General features: G+C 41.8%; 2 long non-coding RNA genes across 2 annotated transcripts; both read left to right on the top strand.

The window, feature by feature from the left end:
* The first annotated feature begins 5,518 nt into the window (after positions 1–5,518).
* Positions 5,519–6,084, top strand: LOC124683835. Its single transcript, XR_006996834.1, has 2 exons — positions 5,519–5,696; positions 5,793–6,084. It is a non-coding gene; the product is annotated as an uncharacterized LOC124683835 (long non-coding RNA).
* Positions 6,085–11,320: 5,236 nt separating this feature from the next.
* On the top strand, positions 11,321–11,974 carry LOC124683836. The gene is made up of 2 exons (XR_006996835.1): positions 11,321–11,481; positions 11,620–11,974. It is a non-coding gene; the product is annotated as an uncharacterized LOC124683836 (long non-coding RNA).
* Positions 11,975–25,116: the final 13,142 nt, after the last annotated feature.

A 25,116-nucleotide genomic window follows, 5' to 3' on the forward strand; every position in this document is an offset into this window, starting at 1 on the left:
CAGTTTATAATTTAGTTGCCGTACTATCAAGAGGGCTCTCGAGTGCGTAACTTGATCGTATCCGTCGGAGAGCTCAAACCTTTGTATCCTTGCATCATCTTTCTTGGTTGTTATTTGGATCTTATCCATATGGTGTTTTAGAGCTTGTGCTTATTCTCATGACAAGCTCTAGTTCATCGAAAACGGATTCCGCAAGAATCACTTGTTGCGTTTTCGATATTGGAGTTTTTCTCGATTTCTCGTATTGAGAGGTTTCACTCTAAAATACATAGAAAAACCTACCCCACTTGCTCTTAAGCTTTTCACTCTTTGTGGGGTAGCTCTTGTCATCTTCTTTACAACAAAATTTGTTTCACCTAAATCCGAGTTTACTAACTCAAGTTGTTGCATTTTTCATATTGGAGGTTTTACCGGTTTGCTGTTTATAGATAGGTAAAACCTTTATCCATTTGTTTCTATCCTACTTTTCTGGACTATGATGTTTCTATGAATATTGTTGTAGAGCTCGTTGTTGTTATTTCAACGAGCCCAAGATCATCGAAATCGGAGTCCGGATGCAAAAGTTATTAAGGTTTTCGTATCGGGTGTTTGGGCAAAAACTGGGGGGCCGGAACTGCAGCCGGGAACACCCCGGCACTGCCGCTGGGAGCACCCCGGCACTGCCGGTGGCCAAGACCGGCACTGCCGGCCACCCCTGCACTGCCGGTGGCTCAAGGCCGGCACTGCCGGCCTGTCGCGATTTTGGCCCCAACGGGCAGAAATCTGAGACCCCTATTTAAGCCCTTCTTCTTCCTCTTTCTCCCCATTTCTACTTCCTCCTTTTGCTCTCCACCATTGTTGACCTTGAGAGCTTCCCACATCCCTCTATGATGTCTACGGGTGCTTCTATTCTTGTAGACAGTGTTGGGCCTCCAAGAGCAGAGGTTTGTAGAACAGCAGCAAGTTTCCCTTAAGTGGATCACCCAAGGTTTATCGAACTCAGGGAGGAAGAGGTCAAAGATATCCCTCTCAAGCAACCTTGCAATCACGATACAAGAAGTCTCTTGTGTCCCCAACACACCTAATACACTTGTCAGATGTATAGGTGCACTAGTTCGGCGAAGAGATAGTGAAATACAAGTAGTATGGATGAATATGAGCAGTAGTAACGGCGCCAGAAAAGTGCTTGCTGGCGTGCAGTTGATGGTAGTAATATTGCAGGAAGTAAAGATGCAGTAAAACAGTAAACAAGCAATGATTGCAGTATTTGGAAACAAGGCCTAGGGATCATACTTTCACTAGTGGACACTCTCAACATTGATCACATAAATAAATAAGTTCTCTTCCTTTGTGCTACATATACTCTTGTTTGATAATGAACACCATTCGTTGTGTAGGGCTACAAGAGCACCTCAATGCCGGAGTTAACAAGCTCCACAACATTCGGCATTCATATTTAAGTAACCTTTAGAGCATAATAGATCTTTGCAATTTAAACCGAGTACTAACATAGCATACACACTTGTCACCTTTACACTATGAAGGGGGAATGAATCACATCAATACTATCATAGTAATAATTAACTCCATAACCTACAAGAGATTATGATCATAGCCTACGCCAAGTACTACACGATGCACACACTGTCACCATTACACCGTGAAGGAGGAATAGACTACTTTAATAACATCACAAGAGTAACACATAGACTAATAGTGATACAAAGCTCATATGAATCTCAATCATGTAAGGCAGCTCATGAGATCATAAGTACATAGGAGAGAGATTAACCACATAGCTACCGGTACAGCCCTTAGCCTCGATGGAGAACTACTCCCTCCTCATGGGAGACAGCAGCGTTGATGAAGATGGCGGTGGTGTCGATGGAGAAGCCTTCCGGGGGCACTTCCCCGTCCCGGCGGCGTGCCGGAACAGAGACTCCTGACCCCCAGATCTTGGCTTGGCGATGGCGGCGGCTCTGGAAGGTTTCTCGTACCGTGGCTTTTCCGTCTCAAAGATTTAGGTCAGTGACCTTTAAATAGGCGAAGAGGCGGAGTCGGAAGGCTGACGGGACCACCACACAATAGGGCAGCGCGCCTGGCTCCTTGGCCGCGCCGCCCACACGTGTGGCCCCCCTGTGGCCCTCCTCTGGTGGCTCTCGGGTGTTCTGGAAGCTTCGTGGAATTCTAAGATGCTGGGCGTTGATTTCGTCCGATTCCGAGAATATTTCCTTAATAGGATTTCTGAAACCAAAAACAGCAGAAAACGAGAAGCGGCACTTCGGCATCTCGTCAATAGGTTAGTTCCGGAAAACGCATCAAAACGATATAAAGTGTGAACAAAACATGTAGGTATTGTCATAAAACTAGCATGGAACATAAGAAATTATAGATACGTTTGAGACGTATCACTCTACTCCTCCAATGATTCTTGAATCCATTTGAGGGAAAAGGAAGAGGAGATCTAGATCTATATTTCTACCAATCAAATCCATCTCTTTGTGAGTGGAACTCTCTAGATCTTGATCTTGGTGTTCTTTGTGAATTCCTTTGTTCTTCCTCTCTTATTCCCCCAATAGCTTTTGTAGCTTTGTTGGAATTTGAGAGAGAAGGACTTGAGCATCTTTGTGGTGTTCTTGCCATTGCATTTGGTGCATCGGTTTGAGTTCTCCACGGTGATTCGTGGAGTTGAAAGCAAGAAAGTTGTTACTCTTGGGTTCTTGGAACCCTAGACGGATTCTAGACCTTTGTGATGATTTGTTGGGAGCCTCCAATTAAGTTGTGGATGTGTGCCCCAACCTTTGTGTAAGGCCCAGTTTCCGCCTCGAAGGAAATCCCTTAGTGGAACCGTGACCTAGGCCTTTGTGGCGAGGGTCACCGGAGATTTAGGTGAGGCGCCTTTGTGGCGCTCGGTGTGTGGTGTGAGTACCGCATCTTGGGGTGAGGCCTTTGTGGCGTTGGTGTGCATCGAGCAACCACACCTCAAGGTGAGCCTCTTGTGGCGTTCGGGAGCACTAAGCCACCGCACCTCTCCACCGGAGATTAGCACTCGCAAGAGTGTGAACTTCGGGATAAATCATCGTCTCCTGCGTGCCTCGGTTATCTCTATACCCGAGCTCTCTACTTATGCACTTTACCTTGTGATAGCCATCGTGCTTGAAGTTATATATATCTTGCTATCACATACTTGCTTGTATTGCTTAGCATAAGTTGTTGGTGCACATAGATGAACCATTGCTTAGAATAAGTTGTTGGTGCACATAGGTGAACCATAGTATATAGGCTTTGGGCTTGACAAAGTAAACGCTAGTTTTATTCCGCATTTGTAAAGCCCATCTCGTAAAAGTTTTAAATCGCCTATTCACCCCCCCTTTAGGCGACATCCGTGTCCTTTCACCATCGTCAATAATGACAATCGTAGATCGGTAGATCGGAAGAGACTGGCCTAAAACCACACAAACGAACACGAAAATCGAGCAAAGCTTAGAAGATCCGCTAGAGACACGGCTCCACATGCCATCCGCCAACACTAGATGCACCACCAGATTCATTCTGTAAGTGCAACAGTACAATATTCATGTGCCAAACAAAAAAGAGTTGGGGTGTGCTCTAGCTATATTGTAGCGGGACAACATGTAGGACAAATACTAGGGTTTGGGGGCAAGCCTCTCACATGTAATACTTGGGGTTCCAATGTTTATATATGAGCTCAAGGCCAAGAGTGAGAGTACAATACATGTAGTGGTACGACAGGTATATACAATAGGCAGAAGTGCAAAAGGGACATGTCGATATCAGTATGCTTGGTGCGACGATATTGCATTGATTCGTCAACATGTATATGGCAGAGACATTGTCAACGTAGACAAGAGTGGCAGAGCGTAGAGGTCGATGAAGTTCCTGCAGTAGTTGGTGAAGCCAACAACACTCAGCAACTGCAAGTGCCAAAACACGGTACTCGAGTTTCCCACTGGAGTGAGGGATGGTGGGTTGTCTCGCATAGATAGGGTGCCAGGCGTCGTCCCGCATCTGTTCCGCAAACCCCAACTTACAGCAAAATGAGTAAGAAAATCTGATTAGAATTAGTGCATGGCTAATGCCAAATTTCCGCTGCAACCCGCCCGCTTTGACACCCTTACGCATAGACATAGTATCGCGATGTGGAACGACGGGTGTCGGGGCAGCCGGCCTTGTCAGCATCAGAATAAGCTGGCAGTGCAGTGGATGAAGAAGAACGAAAATGTAGGCCAAAATGGAGAGTACCACGGACATAGCAGAGAACATGCTTCACTAGAGCAAGGTGAGGCTATCGTGGAGCATGCATATGGAGGCAAATCTGCTGAACTGCGTAGGAAATATCTGGGGACATCAAGGTAAGGTGTTGAAGAGCAACTGCAGGGCTCCTATAATCCGTAGCATCAGGAATGAGATAACCATTAGGAGTGGAAATCTTGGATTGAGTATCAATCGACGTCAAGGTGGGATGACATTCAGCCATGCCAGCACGCCGAAGGAGGTCAACATATCATATTGTCACTGGGAGAGGTCAACATATCATACCGAGGAAAAAGTGTATGCATCTGAGATCATTCATGGCATACTCACTATGTAGCCGGTCGAGAAGGCGCTGCAGACAACCATTGGAGGATGCAATAACAATAATGTCGATATGGTCGATGAGGCAAGCGCGATAGGGGGAGGCGCGGAGGTAGATCGCTCACTTGATGTAGTTCTAGGCGTCGAAGGAAAGGAGATAGGAGAGGCGTCGGGAGGGGCACCAACAAGGAGCACAACACTGATGGCGGTGGATATGAGGGAACCGGAGGTGATGTTGAGGGTGCTCGGAGGGGTGGCCATCGGAGGGGCAATAGAAGTTAAGGTGGCAGCTAGGGTTTCTAGGGTCGGCAGCTAGAGTATAGTCTGATACCATGTAGGGCATATAGTGGGGTTTGGGGGAAGCATCTCACACGTAATACGTGGAGGTTCCGGTGTTTATTTATAGGCTCAAGGCCGGACAGGGGTGTTTATACACCTGGGGGTATATGCACCCTTTATTTAAACTTAATTTTAAATATATTTGAAAATGTCAAACAAAAAAAAAATATCTCATGTATATCTTGACATGTTACATGCTCACAATGTTGTATGAAAAAAAAACCGACATGTTATGTGCCTTGTAAAAAGACAAATTTTGATTGTAAAATAATCCATTTCTTGAGATATTTTTTTTGTTCTTTTTACACAGTGTACAAATATGTCGGTTTTACATGAAACTCTACATGCGCACATAGAACACGTCCCTCTACATGAAAATTTGTTTTCCTAATTTTTATTGCTTTTTATAACCTCTACATGAGAACCGGAGAGGGCAAGTCGTCGTCATCGTCAATTTTTTTGGGTCTCTCTTTCATGCCTTGACTAACCGTGGAAAAGAGGGTCATACGTCTCCGCACATTATCTTCTTTATTATTGGCCCTATTGGGATCGATGTCTATAAATACGGCCTTGAGCATCTGCACTAAAGCAGGATATTCACATACTGAGTATCTTAGATCGTCAGAGGTTTAATTAGCAAAGCCAGCCAAAAGGAGCTCTCTGATCGATGGGGTCCTTCGCCAGAGCAGCTCGTTTCCTGGTACTCCTTCAGATCGCGCTGTTCGTCGTCTCCGCTGTCATCATGAGCGGCTCCGTCTGCCAAGGAGCCCGAGGGATCAGTGGTTAGTGCTTCTGACCTGCTAGTTTCATCCACTTCGTCGCCATCTCCTCGATCCTAGAAACACGGTTTCAGCTGAATACTTGTGTTTTGGTTGCAGGTGGCGCTCTGGACCCTAACCGTCCTGCAGTGTGCATCAACGGATCGTGCGGACGTGGTGATCCCTATACTGGTCGACCGTGCAGTGTAAAGTACAGGTGCATACCACCGGCTGTTAAGCCATAAAACCAGCAGACCCAGGACCCCTTCCAGAACCAGAATAATAGAAGGATATACTGCTCGACTTTGATGAATGCATCCTTCTAACAGTACAACTTAATTACTGTCACGATCTTATACTGAACTTGTATACTTTAAGACCGCAAATAAAATTTGGATATGTCGCACTGTTATGAATGGTTGTGATGACTGACGGCTGAGTTCACCGTGTGGTTGTCTCTTGCTACGTACCTATGAGATTCAGTCTAGGTGTGCCGGCCGATGCTTGCCTGCATGCGTGCAAGTTAAACGAAAAATGAGTTCATGGGTCTCCATGTGTGCCTACCGTGGTTAACGTACACATTTCTCGTGTAACCTTTGCGAGATGATAGATCTTGATGAGACAGGCCACTATTTCCAAACACGAAAAGGATTGCGCCAAGGGGATCCGTTATCACCGATTTTGTTTAACATTGTAGCGGATATGTTGGCGATACTCATAGAGCGGGCCAAGTCTGATGGTCAGATTGAAGGTGTGATCCCACATTTGGTTGATGGGGGTTTATCTATCCTTCAATATGCCGACGATACAATTCTTTTTATGGATCATGATCTCAAAAAAGCTCGCAATCTGAAATTAATTTTGGCGGCTTTTGAGCAGTTGTCGGGATTGAAAATCAATTTCCATAAAAGTGAATTGTTCTGTTTCGGAGATGCCCAAAACGATATGACTCTATATACAGAGTTGTTTGGTTGTGGGCAAGGCCAATTTCCTATTCGCTATTTGGGTATTCCGATTCATTATCGGAGACTTACAATTGCTGAATGGAAAATTGTGGAAGAAAGATTACAAAAACGCCTTAGTAGTTGGAAGGGTAAATTGTTGTCCCTCGGAGGAAGATTGGTTCTCATTAATTCAGTACTGACAAATATGGTACTGTATATGTTATCATTCTTCCTGTTGCCAAAAGGAATTCTGCATAAACTCGATTATTATCGATCCAGATTCTTCTGGCAAGGGGACAGCGAGAAAAAGAAATATCGACTGGTTAAATGGAGTGTAGTTTGTAGTCCCAAAGATCAAGGCGGACTGGGAGTTCATGACCTGGAGGTCAAGAACTCAGCTCTGCTGGGTAAATGGTTTTTTAAGCTTCTTACTGAGGATGGGATTTGGCAAACTATTCTTCGTAGAAAGTATATTGGCTCGAAGGCGCTATCCCAAGTGGTTTGGAAACCTGGGGACTCTCACTTCTGGGCTGGTCTCATGGCGACAAAAAATGTATTCTTTCGCCATGGTACTTTCTCTATTAAGAATGGAGAACAGATACGGTTCTGGGAAGATGTTTGGTTAGACAATGCTTCCTTAAGTGAACGAGTATCCCGCCTTGTATAGTATTGTTCGTCGCAAAGGTGATACCATTGCCACGGTAATGGCTACCTCACCTCCGAATGTGACGTTCAGACGGGTTTTACTTGGACAAAGGCTATTGGCATGGAATGCTTTAATTCAACGGCTGAGAGATATTCACCTATCACCTGAACCGGATGAATTTAGATGGAATCTTCATGTAGATGACACTTTCTCAGTCAAATCTTTATACAATGCGATTCTTCATTCTGATATACCGGTTGATACTAATAAGAAAATCTGGAAGATGAAAATACCATTAAAAATTAAATTTTTTGGATGGTATCTTCGTCGCGGAGTTATTCTTACCAAAGATAATCTTGTCAAGCGGAATTGGCATGGAAGTTCTAGGTGTGTTTTTTGTCACCATGATGAAACTATTAAACACCTTTTTTTCCAGTGCCATTTTGCGAGATCTATTTGGTCAGTCATCCAAGTCGCATCTACCCTGTATCCCCCGACTAGTGTAGCCAATGTCTTTGGCAACTGGCTTCACGGTATCGATTCACGGTTTAAGTTGCTTCTTAGGGTGGGGGCGCTAGCAGTTATCTGGGCACTCTGGCTAAGTAGAATTGACAAGATTTTTAACGATAAAAATTGTTTTTTGTTGCAGGTCATCTACAGATGTACAGGTATTCTCCGTTTGTGGTTACCTCTTCAGCGGATGGAGAACCGAGACCTATTTACGGAGGTCTGTACACGGTTGGAGGCTACGGCGAGGGATACTTTTTCCCTACATGGGTGGCAGCATAGTCTACGGATTGCAGCACCACCCACATCCTAGGCGTTATATGATTCATCGTTCCGATATGTATTCTGCCTAGTTTTATATATTTTTGAATCCAAACGGCTGTGTGCATCCTGGTTATGCAGAGGCTGGATGTAATTGCTTTCCCAAAAGTAATAAAGCATCCTTTATCGAAAAAAAAGATCTTGATGAGAGAAATCTTCTTTGACAAAAAAAATTTTATTGTCTCAATCATGATACAAATACTTAGGGTTCACCGACCTCTAGATGGATTGCTGCTAAGTTGCGGTTACATGAAAAAGATGAAGCAAGTATGACTAAATTTATAACACAAAAATATGCAACAAAAATAATCCTAACTACTCAAAAAAACACGGGGTGTGGCCAAAACATTGATTGATGTCGACCAAGCATATTGACCTCACCCGACCCGGCATGTGAGTAGCCACACGCGCGTGCACCAATCATGTGGGCCAAACATAGTGCCCTTTTCCTATTAGGCTGGTTTTTTCCTAGCCGAATTGCTATGTAGAGTTTTTAATGATTTTTTAGAGGTGGCGGCAAAACAGAGAAGCCACTCCTTCATCAGTATAGGTAGATTACCGCCATTTTTGTTGTTTCCTCTAGGGTAGTAGCGGAGGTAGAATCGACATTTAGGTCCGGCGGAATGAACATGTACGGCAGAAACTTAACTAATCTACGAACACTTAGACATACTCCCTCCGGTCTCTTTTAATTGACTCAGATTTAGTACAACTTTGTACTAAATTTGAGTCAATTAAAAAGGAACGGAGGGAGTACATACTATGTAAAATATAGAAATTTAGGCGTGGCAAAAGCCATAGCTTGCCAGATAGCTGGCTCCGTCACTTCAATAGGGGAATCTCTGCAATTGTCATCACCAACTTCTTGGTGTTGTGGGGATGACCTATACCATCATGATCACCGTCCACAACATTGTCTTCATCTTCAATGGCCTTAACATGGAATCAATTTTGATCGTAAACTATATGAACTTCCCTTTTTGTTATGGTTGTTGCTTGATACCATCCATATCGTTGTTCCACTCTACTTGATAATGTTTACTAATTGCGAGCAATTTATTACGTTCCCTAGGACATGGTAGAACTCCTAGTTGTGGGTTTCTTCCGAAAATGCAATAAGATTGTTAGTTCAATTACCTCTTGCATCATAATTCTCGAATAGCAATAGGCGGACAATAAATGCAAGCTACTTCAGTAGTTATGATCATAGTGGAGTGCCCCGTGTTCTAATAAACTAAGAAGGGGATGCCGAAGTGATAAGAAACCATTCTTCAAATGCCGCATCACCATCATAAAGGTGGCGACCCTAAAACATAATGCTACGGTTAGGTTTTGCCTTAATTATTTCTAATGTGGGCACGGATTTGTTGTTGGAACTATAAGATTATGTGGTATATTGTCATGATATTGAGGTATACCGAGCATTGTCTTCCAAACATGAGAAAAACAAATCATATATCAAAACTAAACAATTATGGAACAAATTTAATAGAAAATACTAAGCGTTGTTAAGGAGCATTTAGTCTTATTGAGTACAAGCACCGGTTAATCCTCTTGGAAATTCCGATTATTAGGCCATCTATGAAATAAATGTAATTTTGTCACCTTTATTTACTCTGCAACTAACTACAAAACAAATATTTAATTGACGTCAAATACTTAATTTTCATCTGCATTAATTCCAGATGTTTCTATATCAATTTCATATACCAAATGTTGGTTGATCCTTGTTGGGTTCGACACAATTATTTATTGAAATAGAAAAAATGATATCTACACTTCTGGGTATTATGAGGGCACGCAACGTATCTGTTATGCCACAAATATATCAATTTCTTTTGAGCTTTAATTTCATATTTCTAATGCTATTTATCTAAAAAAGATTACTAATGTACAATTATTTCCCTTAGAAAGATTTGAATAGATAAAAAGGAAAGAAAATAGGGGAAACTATCATGGAAAGAATCACGAATAAACAAGTGAAAGCTGGTAGAAAATCGTGCCACGTTGGCCCAACGTGATGCACTGGTGCCCAAATGGTGCACCCAAGGAGGGGCACGTTCGAGGGGACCATGAGATGCTCCTCCTAGCAGCATCCTTCAACCTCCAAACTCCTCTGACCCTAAGAAATCCGTCTGTATATAGTTCAAAACTACATAACATTTTCATCACTTGGTGTCGATATCTTTCATGTTAGATCACATGTCGTAGGTTATGATGATATTTTTTGACACGAAGTATACTTCTCACTCAAGGAATGTCCACTTCTCAAGAATATATGAGTAACACGCCACAGAGAGTATATCTCATCGGATTTACATTTAAACAAGTTTCCAGTTTTATAATTTGGGTGGAATATAACTCACATTTTGTAGATCAATTGATGGTTAGAGTTTTTCTTAACGGAATTGCTAAGTTTCAGCTAGCTGAGACGTAGCTTATGTCTCAGTCACATGCTCCGGCGTTGGATTTTGTTTCTACTTGAAGATTTGTGTTTGTTGATATTTGTACTTTTATTTAGGCCCACGTTGAAACATGTTATAGTAATTTGACTGAGACATAAGTTAAGTCTGCGTTAGAGACACCTACCGTTGGGCCTTACCAAAATGGAGGATTAGGCATAATTAGATTCATATGGAAAAAAAGGATTCGTATGCAAATGCACTTTCACATGATCGAGACTTTGTAAAATTGTATGAGAAAAAACCAGTCAATCTCAAATGCAGAGAATTAAAATGCTGCTAATATTTTGGACAGGAGGTAATACTCCATCATTTTTGATATACCAGCCTCTATTTTTTCCTTAACGTAGAGTGACCCTGTATTGGATATTTTTTATTTTGGGTGACAATGCGAGGCGAATATTTTCTCGCGTGATAAGACGTGCGGTCGTCGTCTGTTTGTTAGGTCGTCGGCTGGCTGATCTATTTTTCTTTGTGGCTGTCTATTGCATGGCACAGTTGTACTAGCCTTGACTAACCGTGGAAAAATTGAGTATGTCTTGTCTGACCACCATTATCTTCAGCGGCGAAATGCACAAACGCACTAGGAGCCTACAGGATGTGGAAAAATGCACACCTGTTCCCTATACAGCTCGAAAGTCATTGCTCTGGAAAAAGAATGTGGAAATTTAGGGTCCAATGTGATGTTTTCCCCCATCAGGCCAATCGATGTCTATTAATACGGCTATCCGGCAAGCGCAGCAGGATATACAAAGCTGGAAACTCATCACAATTCAGAGAGTGGAATCTAGTAAGCTGAACAAACTGAGCTCTGATGGGGTCCTTCCCCAGAGCTGCCCGTTTCCTGGTACTCCTCCAGATCGCCCTGTTCCTCGTCTTCTCCGCGGTTATCATGAGCGGCTCCGCGGCAGCGGCCCGCGACATCAGTGGTTAGTGCTTCCGAACTTTTCCTTCATCCTCTTCGATCGTCCACCGTCGTTGCCTCCCACGTTGAAAAACTCTAACGTTCTGAGCAGTTCATTGTAACTGAATATTCATGGATGCTTGGACTATGTACTTCCTTGCAGCTGGCGGTGGTGCTCTGAACCCTAACCGTCCTGGGTGCATTGGCGGATCGTGCCCATCACCTGGTGGATCCTACGCTCGACCATGCCGGAACAAGTACAGGTGCACACCACCGGCTGGTGGTCAACCCTAACACCTGGAGACCCCCTCTCACGAATAATGGAGGGTATATATGCTCAGCTGATGCATTCCTCCATGCCGCTACAACTACATGTGCCCACCGGCTGATGCAGCCACCACCTTATACTTAGCCGGTGACTCTACGTGTACTTCCATCTTAATACTCCGAATAAAACTGTATGGCTTGCAATGGTACGAATATGGTTGTGTGAACATGCATGAAAGTTCGGTTCAAAATCAAGAACAGTGTGCAATGTGTTGTTAAGGCTCTCCTCGATCGTGCTAAATATTGCACTATAGGCATGATGCCTGCCCGAAGATTAAGCTTTCGTGTATCTTCAAACGGAAACTCAAACCCAATTGGCCATGTTTGACGGAGATATATAGATCATGTATGTGGCTGTTTTTTTTTTTTTTTAAGGAATACGGTAGAAGAAGCTCCTACAGTGTTTTTTTTAAATAATAATAACCTAATTCTGCGTCCGTGGGGACTTGAACCTGGGTGGCTGGGTTGTACATCCACTTCCCTAACCGAATGAGCTAGGCTCACTTCTTTGTGTGGCTGCTTTGGCTAATATAACATACACATTTCAAGATTACATCACTACAGGGAAGAAGATAAATGCCGAGGGCTAAAATGTTTGTCTAGGGTTATTTATCGGGGCCGTCGGCATATGATTAGTTATGCCGAGGCCAAAAAATGGCAGGCAACAACACTAAACACTAGTAGAAAATGGGGCTTTAGTCAATGCCCGAGACTAAGAGCATCTCCAGTCGCGTCCCTCAAAAAGCGTCGGGCATAGATGATTTGGGGCACGTCTGGGACCGCGTCGGACAAAAAGAGACCAAAAATCTGCACAAAAAAGAGGCCCTTCCCAGCCGCGTCCCTCAAACAGCGTCCGGATGCATGCATTTTAATAGAGGGGACCACTCCATGTGGGAAAAGTAGGTGAGAGAAAGTGTGGGGAAAGAGACTAGCATGTGGGGACTAGGGGCTGCATGCATGCATGTGGACGCTGTTTTTGTGTCCGGCGTCCCCGGTAGAGACTCTATGCATAGAGTCTCTACCGGGGACGCCGGACACAAAATGGGGCGCTAATTAGCTTTGGGGGACGTGACTGGACAGTTTTTTGCTCCATTTCTTGTCCGCGGTCCCCCAAACCTCATTTGGGGGACGCGACTGGAGATGCTCTAAAGCTCACCTCCTTTAGTCCCGGTTGCTTACGAACCGGAACTAAAGGTCCATCCACGTGGGCTGCGTGCGTGGGGCAAAAATGCCTCCAGGTGAAAAAAAAATATTTTATTTTATCTAAAAAAATTCCACTCTTTTTTTTCTATGTTTTCAGAATTTCTGTTATTTGCATAGTTTATTCTCTATCTCTAACTACACTTATCTCTAGTCAAATTACTTACTAGTGGTCAAATTTCCCGCTCGGTCACCCATCCTCCCACTACTCTAGCACTAGCACGCTTAACTTCCGAGTTCCAACCCGTCCCGCATCCAAGTGCTTCGCGCGCATGTATGTGATAGTAGAATCATATCAATCCTATTAACATATTGGTCAATGTCACATTTCTTTATTGTTAGAATTTCAAATAATTCTTTTAATAAACAAAAGTAATGATGTAATAATAATCTTGAATAAATAAATAAACATTAACTTTTTAATTTGCATTATTTTTAAATTTTTTTATATTTTTTAAATATTTATATTTTTGCCAAACCTAAAACCTAAAACTTTGAAAATCTAAAAGTTGGGTAAAAGTAATAGTAATCTTTATGCAGGAAGCAATTATTATATTTAATTTTTTGAAAAATAAAAAACTATTAAATCCGTAATTTATAGCAAAAACTAAAATCTTCCTCCTTTCGTATTTTCATTTGAAATTTTGAGAATCTAAAAATTGGCTAATCGGGAAAATTCTTCCTGCTTTCGTAAAATTTTCCCACGATGATTTTGATATATTATATGTTTTTCCGTACGTCGTATGCAAAAGTTAATGCGGTTTTACCATTTTTCAAACATTTTTTGCAAAAAAAGTCAAAATTTGAATTTCTTAATTTCGCCGAATAGTAGGTTGCATAACATACAAGAATCTGAAACATTTTATTTTTCTAATTTTCTATCATTTTCTTTTATATTTTACAAAGCAAAAAAAAGGCGATCCACGTGGGGGAGGGGGGTGAAGGCTGCGTGAGGAGTAAAAAACCGGAAAAATCCTTTGGTCCCGGTTGGGGACACCAACCGAGACTAAAGGGTAGACCTTTAGTCCCGGTTGGGGACACCAACCGGGACTAAAGGGTTATGGCAGGCTGCGGTCGGCGCAGACCTCTTTAGTCTTGGTTGGTAACATCAACCGGGACTAAAGGTCTACCCTTTTGTCCCGGCCACACCATTAGTCCCTGTTGGTGTTACTAACCGGGACTAAAGACCCCATTAGTCCCGGGTTAAAATAGCTATGCCAAAGGTTTTTTTGGCACGGGTCGTCGGCATACACGGCACTATACCGAGGGTGGTCGTCGACAACAACGTGACAGTCGGCAAAAGTGAATGCCATGTGGCTCAGCCATCTCGCCAAAGAACGGTCGTCAAAAAGAAGCACATGGTATGGCAACGGCCATCATGCAAGCCCCCGGCATAGGTGGTTTGCCGATGAGGCCCTCGACATACTTTTTTCTTTTTCATTTTTTTTTCATTTTCGACGATTAAATTATGATTTCTTTTGATTTTTGCATGCTACTTTGATTTCTATGACTAATATATGACATAACCAAACAAACCGAAATAAAAATAGTCTACGGTTGATTTATCATGCCCGATAAATATTATAAATGGGAGAGGAACTTTCTTTGATGATTTTCTTGATTCATAGAAAACATTGTAACAAGATGATACAAACACCTAAGTTCATCAGTATCTACATAAGCAGATCCACACAACCCTAGAAAAGACGCAATAAAGATGACATAGTTTGATAATAAAAGAAACACATAGTCGGAGGATCGACCCATATGATAAATCGTCATCCACGTTTGGTGAAAATATTTTTGATTGTCCGCTTCAATTTGGCACATCACTAGAAGAGTGTATGGTATAACCTGGTGGAATTTTTTCGATGGCACATTGCAAAAGTACTGACGAAAGTCTTTTGGCTTGTGGATGGGCTTTTTGGCGACTAGCAAGGGGGTGGACAGGTATGCAGTGCCTTGAAAAACTCCGCCTGGCACATAATCACGACGTGATAGGTGAATAGCAACTCTAGCACAATGTAATTTGAAAAAACAAATCTTTATAAAAAAATATAATGTATGAGTTAACCTGGCTTTCTACTAAAATGACCATGTTGATTGTAAAATTTAGTGCAAACTTAGTTATATCAACTCAGTTATGACATAAATTTGCATCTTGTCATGATAAACAACACTTCTATTAAATGCACAAAATGGCAGACAAGAATTAAACAACAAGAATGAAACAACATAGAGTTTGTCATACAACATCTTCTAGAAGTAATGCGGTTGTTCCTGATCAACCAGTAAGAAACTATTCTTCCATTTTCTACTATTCACTCAGTTTTTTATGTTCTTCATCTAATCTCAGAATAATTATAGGAACTACAGTTGAAAACATGCGCATCTACAGCAAAGGTATACTATGTTGCCAACACCAATAGTAGAAGACAGCCAAATGATATTTTTGCTGCCCACAAAAATGGTAAGTGAAATGCAAGATTCTGAAATCATAAAGGTCTAAAAATGGTAGGATTTTAAACTAACAAATTTGTTCTTTATATGTCATGAAACTTTTTAAATAGAAAACCAGTTAAAAATAATCCATCTCTAGTTGGTAAATAACACAAAGGAGGTGATTTGTACTCACAAATACTTCCAAAATAAACAGAGGAACGGTAGGATGCATGGGTTTCGACTTACGGTTGGTTGTAAAACTACACAAGTACTGGATCAAGCACTTAGAGAACTGAGAGAATCTGAAAAAGAGAACCTAGAAATAAGGGCATTGTTGAAACATGTGTTGTCAAAGGAACAAACTTTGGATGCAAGGAGTGATCAAGTGGAAGAGAACCTCTGTATTCTAATGAGAAGTCAACCAAAGACAACAAGCCAAACATAAAAATCAATCCATTATGATATAAATAATGTTGTAGGTCTTTCCTAGAAGATATCTAGAACAAAGCAGCCACACTTGAAGATATGAAAGAGTCAGGCAAAGCAACAATAGTAGCCACACAGAGATGATTTAAGAAGAATAAGATTTGTAAAGGAAGAAAAAAACATGAAACAAGAAAGACCTACAACAGTCAACGCAACAAAAACAAAAGACACCGAGAGAAGCATCAAGAAAAATAGTTAAGCAAATACCCATGAAAGCAACAACAACAACAACAACAACAAAAGCCATAGATGAAAGGTGTTCGAACCAAAACAAGCAATTAGCAAGAACATCAACGAGCAAGCAAATCAACACTAAACCAATAGATTAGATGAAGGTGTTATAACCCAAACAAGCCAAGCAAAAAGAGAAGCATCTAAACATGAACCAAACAAAAGCAGCAAGAACATGAGCTAAGCAACAACAACAACAACAACAACAACTGTGTACACAAAAGAATATGAAGTAACCCCAAGCAACAATCAGAAAACAACATTATAGCCAAGCTATCCTTAAGAGAGTAATGAAAAATCTCACAAGCAATTATAGTTACAAGAAACAACCTTTAAAAAAATTTAAGACAGAGAAGGCAGAGGAGAGCATTGCAAGAAGAAAGAAAGGATCAACAAAAGGAAGTAAATGAGGGAGATTTTATCAAATGAAGAAGATTTTCAAGATTCAATCTCTATATGTTGTGTAGTTAACCCATATGCCTCCAAATATTGTTTCAACAAAATCAAAAGAGAGACAAAAGTGGATTCAACATCACCAAATAGTGCAAGTTTAATTGCTATATCATTGATGCATAACATAACAACGATGAGTATGTTGAAGTGCTAGTGGACATGGTATTCAAGAATACCACTATCCAGTGTAAACCAAAAGGAAGAGTTACACATGTTGGTCATGCTCAAGCCCGCTGCATTGCATGGTACAGAAAATGTAAAATTAACTTAAATTGTTTTAACTATAGATGAATGTAATGAATCCTTTTTGTGAACAAATAGTACATGTGACAAAAGCAGATGATATATCACCTGGAAATGCAATGGATAAAAAAACTGTGATTCCAAGCAAAGGTGAAGAGCAACAAGAAGAGGAAAATTGACTCTTAAAGTATAACAATGGATATGCCAATTCAGTAATACCATGAAGATTACCAGTCTGTTACTGTTCAGTACAATGTGAGACTTAGTATGAATACTAAAACTATGTTCAGTACAATGTGAGACTTTGTTTGAATATTACAATATGTGCATGCGCGTGAGATGTTGAGATACTGTGAATTCATATTAGGAACAATATACATTTTGTTTCAAAATATGTATTACTGTGAGAGCTAAATTTTGTTCTTGAAATTGTGTACTTCTGCAATGGAGAATTTACGACATTTTTCCAAAGTTCACTAATAATTTTTTAGGACATTTTTTTAGTGCCTCTAAGTGTTATCAGGGAATTGTTCCAAAGTGCCCTAATATATTTTTGGGGAATTTTTCCTTAGTTCATCTAAATGTTATTGCAACATTTTCTCAAAGTCCTTATTAGCGGATTTTCTCAAAGTTCCCTAATAGTTTTATGGGGCATTTTATCGAGTGCCTCAAATGTTTATTAGGGTATTAACTCGAAGTGCCCTAATATATATTTTTTCGTATAATTTACCAATGCCTTAATATGTAAACTATTAGGGCACTTTTTTTCAATTGCCATAGAACTTTTAGAGACACGAGTAAAGTTGGCACTTTTAAGTGCCCTGATAGGTATTTCAGGGAACTTTATGTACATATTACGACACCTTAAAGTGTTCTTATAGTTAAGCCATGACATAGTGCTACGAGCCTACAACGCCGTTTGAGATGAAAAATTGGTGGGTCCCATGGGACAAGAAATGGGTCAGGTTTTCTTTATTTTATCGTCACTGCCAACATGGCAAATTGGTGTGTCCCACACATCAAGGGATGAGTCAAACGAGGTCTGACCTAATGAAAATTGACGTTAACATCAATCAGTGTTATAGAAGGAACGACGTAGCGAAAGTTAGTCGCAGCCACTCAATTCAGAGATTCCCTGGTACGGTCCGAATGTTGGAGAGAACTAGAGATACAGTCTTAAGAAATCCCTTATGCAGTGTTTGGTTGCAATGAATTGGGCTCTGAATTGAATTGGCAATGGAAAACCAAATCAACCAATTCAATGGAATACCACAAAGAGCTCGTTTGGTATCCAGATATTGGCCCCGGAATCGCGGAATTCATTTGGCAATTCCAACTTTACGTTGTTTGGTTGGCACGGAATTGCATCGTCATTTCATTTGGAATACCTACCTAAATTTCGCCATGGGTTAACGTGATTCCCGTCTCAGACCTGTCATTTGGGTGGAAACGAGAGACCCGTCTGGCTCCCTCCCGACCCATCTGGCTCCCTCCCGCCGCCTCCTCCTTCCTGCACCTCGCCGCCTCCCGCCTCCATCCACCTCGCCGCCTCCCTCCACCTCGCCGCCTCGCCGCCTCCCGCCTCCCGTCTCCCGCCTCCCGCCTCCCGTCTCCTCCTCCGTCCACCTCGCCGCCTCCCGCTCCCTCCAGGTCGACGGCAAGGTCGTCAAGGCCAAGATTTGGGACACCGGAGGCCAAGAAAGGTACTGTCCCGCGAGCTCCCTTCCTCTCCCTATCTCTTATCCGCTCGACTCTTGGTAGATTTGTGCTTCGCCGCAGCTGTACGTAGATATGTGCTTGGTTCGTATCCAGATGCAAGCTCGGATCTCGCCGCCGAATTATGGTTGTACAATTGGGGGCTTTTAGAAATAAAATCTTATGATCTGCTGGTGGGAGAGCAGATATGGGTGGCAGCAAACTGCCAAGAACTCGAAATTGTAGAGCACACGGCATGTATAGTTACATCATGATTCTTATATATCAGCAGAACTCGAAATCTCAGTCTTATGAGATACGTCTGCCTTTTTGTTGCATGCATATGAATCTCCCAAATAGTCATCTATGGGTTGATGCTTCCATGGCTAATTATAGGCTTGCTTAACGATGCTTATGTGTGCCAAACTTGGGCCCATTAGCTTTCTTCCCAAATAGTCATCTATGGTTTGATGCTTTGTTTTTGTTCGATATAATTATATAAGTTCCAGTGAAGTCTGTATTGTTCCTGAAATTACTAGTGGAATAGAATTGTAACTGTCCATTCCAGGCTATGGTTTTCTTGGATGGTTAATTAGTGGCGGACGTGCTAATGCAAACAGGACTGGTCAGGCCCATAAATTCAAAGTATCACATGAGTTTTCTTTTTCATGGGCTACGTAGCATACTAGCATGTTATCTGCCGGAGCAAGACTTTTGTGTTTAGACCAAGTTAAGGTTTTCATGTTACAGTTGCCAGCGTAGCTTGGATTAGAATTGCTCACTGGAGCAAATGGTGAATTCATGCTTGCATTCACTAGCTCAGAAACCTGTATGAATTTATTAACATTGCATTGATGACACCTATAAACAAAAAGCTCCAGGATTCCATTATTTTGTTTGTGCCCTGTCCTTTTAGTATCTAGACCTCCCAAATGGTGCTATGACTAGGTGGTGTTTTATGCAGTGCTTACTAATTTGCTGCCTCTGGTATGCTTTCCGTTAATGGTACCGTGTGGCATTAAATCTGGAGTAGCTGCCACCTATAAACTCTGAATTGTTAAATCTGGCCTGAAGTTTATAGTTTGCTGCAGCACTATATTTGCTAAATGATGGTGCGGCTTAACTTGGTTTATTTTTACACTTAACTAGTTCTGTGCTATACTTATTGTAGATGGCTGATCTACCACTAGAGTTTTATCATGAGAAGAGGAAGAAAAGGAAGCGGGCAGCAGCTGGGTTCTTTATTACCGTAGTTGCAGTAGCTCAACATATGTATTGTAGGAGAAAGATAGTTGAGCTTGGTGATTTCAGTGAGGAAGAGGCCGAGAATAGAATTAGGAGGCAGATGCTTAGGAATATTTACATGGGTCCAAATCTATATTGCTATGATACTCTAAGGTTTACCAAAAGGTCCTTCTTTGACCTATGTGCCATGTTACGTGAAAGGGCTGGACTGAAAGACACCTTTCATGTGACCGTTGAAGAGGCTGTGACCATTGTATTGCTTGTACTTGGCCATGGCATGAAGTTTAGGTTGATTCGTAGCACCTATAGGTTGACACTTGAGCCAATTAGTAGACATTTCAATGAGGTCTTAGGAGCCATTCTTTCTTTATCCCATGAAATCATCAAGTTGCCAGACCCTGCTACTGAACTACCCGAGGATCACAAATGGAGGTGGTTCCCCGATGGGCTTGGAGCCTTAGATGGCACACATGTTGATGTTCGTGTTCCGCTACGCAAGCAAGGTAGATATAGGAATAGGAAGAAGGCCATAACAACAAATGTGTTGGGCGTCTGTGACCGCAACATGAAGTTTGTTTATGTGTTGGCTGGCTGGGAAGGTTCAGCGTCATATGGTAGAGTGCTGAGAGATGCAATGGATAAAGATGACTCTTTCAAAGTTCCAAATGGTAACTCCTATCTTAGTACGATACAACTTTTGACTAGATATTTGCATTTGTCAACTAAAATCTAATGTGGCCTATTTTCATAAACCTTAGGAAAATACTACCTAGTAGATGCTGGATACACGAATGGTCCAGGCTTCTTCGCTCCATTTAGGAATACAAGGTATCACTTGAAAGAGTGGGCTGCCAATGGGAATAATCCAGAAACTCCACAAGAGCTCTATAACCTGCGGCATGCAATTGCTAGGAACGTAATTGAGAGGATTTGGGCTCTTATAAAGATGAGATGGGCTACTCTAAGGGCTAGTTCATTTTTTGGAATAAAAAATCAGGTACCATCTAATTTTTTTTAAAATTCAAACCATTTGTTGGAACCTTTTGAGTTTTGTGTATTAACATGCCATACTAACTTAATGGCAGATTCGAGTAATCAATGCTTGTTGCATATTGCATAACTTCCTAGCTAATAGGCAAAGAGAGATGGATGATGTGATGTTGCAAGTGGTAGATAATCAGCTAAATAATGTTGTCATTGATGTGGATGAACCCGACATGATTACCCACATTGAGATGACGAATGAGTGGAACAACAGGAGATTGACCCTAGCTAATCAGATGTGGGCTGATTATCAAGCTAGGCATGGACAAGCTTGAGTTTGCTTGAATGTTGTACATATTTTCTTTTTGGTATGTTTCATATATGTCCAGTTTGTTACACTCTCTTATATACATACACTTGCCACTAACTCATTGTAATGTTTATGTACATATAGAGATGGATTCGAGCAATGCTCCCACTAAGAAAGGTAGAAGTTACATCAAGTGGACAGATGCAATGGACAAACCTATGTTGGATGTGTTTGTGGAATACTTCAACAAAGGAGACCGGGCTCAAAATGGGTGGAAACCCCATGTATACACAGCTGCAGTTAAGAAAGTGATGGAGAAATGCACAGTCGAGCTTACCAAGGATAACGTCATTGCTAGGAGCAAAACTTTTGACAAGCATTATGTCATCGTCAACAATATGCTTAGTCAGAGTGGATTTGGTTGGGACGATGACAAGAACATGATATCTATTGAAGATGATGTTTGGAACAACTATGCCAAGGTAATCATTACCTTCTCAAACAAAGTTGCCTTTGAATCTGTATATCACTTCTTTATGCTTGAATTTTGATATGCTTCGATCTGTTCTAGTATTTGGGATGCTCAAATGTGTTCCAGTTATGTTTGATTTTGCTTCAAGTAATTAGCAGCAAGCGGTACAAATATCATGCTTTCTTTGTTACATGGAGATAGTTTCGAACTGCTTGATTTCAGGCGACGAATTGACGTAGTAGCAGTGGTTGCGCTCTTGCTCTTGGTTGAAATTTTCTTGTGAATTTTAACAGCTATAAGATTTGACATCCTACCATATTTCTTATTGTGATATATAAATATATACACTCTACAAAAGAAACTCTCCTTTGAGTGGGCTAGTATCAGGTTGTTTCTTCATGTGGGTATTATCAGCGTTCCTGTTCGGTTTTACAAGGTTTACTGTGTCAACCATGTGTATGTTTTTGAGATATACACTGTAGTTTCCAGAACATGAAATGCTCCCTTGTCTGTGTCTAGGATTCACTCTCACAGAACATGAAATGTGCTCTTGTCAGTATCTAGGATCCACTCTCACAGAACATGAAATGAGCCCTTGCTGTTGCAAATTGCTTTGTGAAATTTGCAGTTGAACTGTCAGATACTTTTGTTGTATGAACCGCTAGGAGAAGGTTTAATAGAAATGGTTTTGTAGCTTATCTCTGGGATGGATATTTTGGTTGATAGCATGAACTGATCATGTTGGTCCTTCCGGGCAGTTCCAGGCACGTTTCTGGGATGCATGCTTCATGTTGTCTTTGTATGTGTTCAACTCTGGCACTTCTGAATGCCTTTTGGTAGGATGAACTGAATGTCTTATGTTTCATGTTTCACCTGTATCATTAGCTCTGGAATTAAGTTTTTGCAGTTGGTGCTCTATTATGGCGAACATCTGTTTCTAGGGAGTTTATGTGAACGTTCTTTTGAGTTCATCGACGAAGTTCAGTGCTTATGCTCTGTCTTGCGTGTTACCAGAACGAGCATGTGGCATCTCAAAAAAAAATGTTTTACTCTTGTATTTTGCATGACTGTCATTCATATTCACTGGTTATCTACAACCAGCATGACTGGCATTCATATTCACTGGTTATCCTATTATTTGCAGGCCAACAAAGATGCAGCCTCGTATAGGTACAAGGTTATCAAGTATTGGGACATGATCAATACACTTTACAACAGAGACCGTGCTACAGGCGAGGGTGCAAGGACAGCAAATGAGAGCGCGGCTGAAATGGCGGAGGAGATAGCTAACACCACCACAACCAATAAATATGCCAACTCCTCAACTAAGGATGACGAAGATCGTCCAAAGAAGAGGTACCGTTCCGATGACTCGATTGCAACAATGCTTGGAGATAAATTGGACAATTTTACTGCTGTGTTCAAAGCCAATGCTCCTGAGCCGCCACCAAAGCCAGCAAGTCCTGAAGAAATATGAGCTCTCCTTGGTGGAATACCAGAACTAGAAGATGATCAGCTCTTGGCAATATATGATGTTCTAGTTGCCGATGATCGCAAGTTCAAGTCTCTATTGGCACTGCCTGAAAGGATGAAGAAGAAGTGGGTTCTAAAGCAAATAAGCACATGATTGGGATACTCCTTTGTTATGTAGCAGTCTACCTGGAACTTATTTAAACTATGAAACTTGTTTAAACTCTGAAACTTGTGATCTCTGGAACTTGTGATGTAGCAGCCTTTGTGATGTGCAACTTATTTAAACTCTGGAACTTGTATTTGTTAAGTTGATGCATTTATGTTTTATGGACTAGAACTTGGAAACTTGGATGATATGTGGATTATGATCTATGTTTCGGTATTTTGTAGAATGTTTTAAGGATAAAAAGTTATGAGAAATACTTGTTGCAATCACGTGATGCATGCGTTTTTATTTTAGTACATGGAAGTCATTTACAAATTCAATATTGAATTCTGTTGTCATTTGCAATTCTTGTGACAACCAAACAAGTGTGTATTTCTGGAATTACAATGTAAATGAAATGAATACATGAATTCATTTCAAAATGCTACAAATGAAATGAATTCCTGGATACCAAACGAGCTCAAAGAGTGTTTGGATGCGCGTGGTATTCAGCTACAGAATTCAGATTTCAATGGAATACCAAATCCTGTTTGGATGTCACATGTGTGGAAATGAGAGTATTTTTGACGTTGAACAATATAACCTCCGTAATATGAATGAAAATAGCACAAATAGCACAAACAAATTCTGAAATTTAAATATGCATATCCCAAATTCATATTAACATGGAAGCATTAACATTATGAACAAGTATGCATAGCCCAAATGAATATCTCATATTTTGCATATCCTAAGTATCTGCTATCTCATAACACAAACCATGAATTTCTAATCTTGGTCTCAGCACTTGTTCTTCTCAATTTCTGCAAAAATCGAATGAAGAAAAGAAGTCAGTACAGGAGAGGGGAGGCCATCGCTCCCTACAGTAGAGGGAAGTCTGCCGCTCGGTGCAGGAGAGGGGAGGCCACCGCTCGTCCGCCGCCCATCCGCCGCCCGCTGACCACTTCCCGTCGCCTCTCTACCACCTGCGGCCGACGACGGGAACGAGCTAGGGTTTCGGGCGCGCGGGGAGTGAGCAGCCAGGGGGAAGGGGACCAGGGGGAGAGGGAGGGGAGGGGTGGAGGAGGGCGGAGGAGGGCGGAGGAGGGCGGCCGGAGTTGGGACGCAGGGAGAGAGGGTGGGCGACGACGTACCTGGAGGCAAGGTTCCTGGCGGCGACGACGGGAACGGAGCAGGAGTCGCGAGAGCTCGTTCTTTTTTCGGGAGAGCGACCCGTCGCTCGATTCCGAGCGAATACGGAGGTCGAGAGCTCCGAATTGGGCCACGGCTAAAGTTGCCCCGCGCAGGCCTCTGCTTAGAATTGGGCAACAATTCCACACACCAATATCTAGCACATCCAAACAGCAGAATTGGACCCTCAATTCCAGATTTCCCAATTCAGATCCCAATTCATTGCAACCAAACACAGCATTATGGTAAACTACCATGCTCTCTAGTGTCGCATTACGTGCACCAGAGAAACGACGGATATCTACCCCACTTATGTTGTTTCTCACCACAACAAAGTTATGTATTGTTCACGTTTACATTTTTTACGGATTCAATAAAAGGCAGGTCATTGTTGGAAAAAAAATTGTTATAAAATTCTTTGAACAATGACTTTCGTTTAGGTCTAGTCCATTTTGGGCTACAAGAAAATGTCAAAATATGTAGCACTTGTTTTGGTTGTCTACTCTTTTCTTTTCTTTATGAACGTACAAGTAGCATAGTGGCTATACTAGTGTAGTGTGGCAACGCGCGACGCCGGTGAGTTGGATTATTTCTGCCTGGCGAGACGACCGGAGAGGCGGAGACCCGGTTGGTTTACCGGGAAGTCGTCGGCGTCGCTTTGGTGCGTCGTCGTCCGCTAGCTGATCCATTTCTCCCGTGGTTGTCTCTTGCATAGCCAAGTAGTAGCTAGCCTTGACTAACCGGAGAAAAATGGATCATTCAC

This window comes from Lolium rigidum, chromosome 1 (genome assembly GCF_022539505.1).
Source record: "Lolium rigidum isolate FL_2022 chromosome 1, APGP_CSIRO_Lrig_0.1, whole genome shotgun sequence".
NCBI lineage: Eukaryota > Viridiplantae > Streptophyta > Magnoliopsida > Poales > Poaceae > Lolium > Lolium rigidum.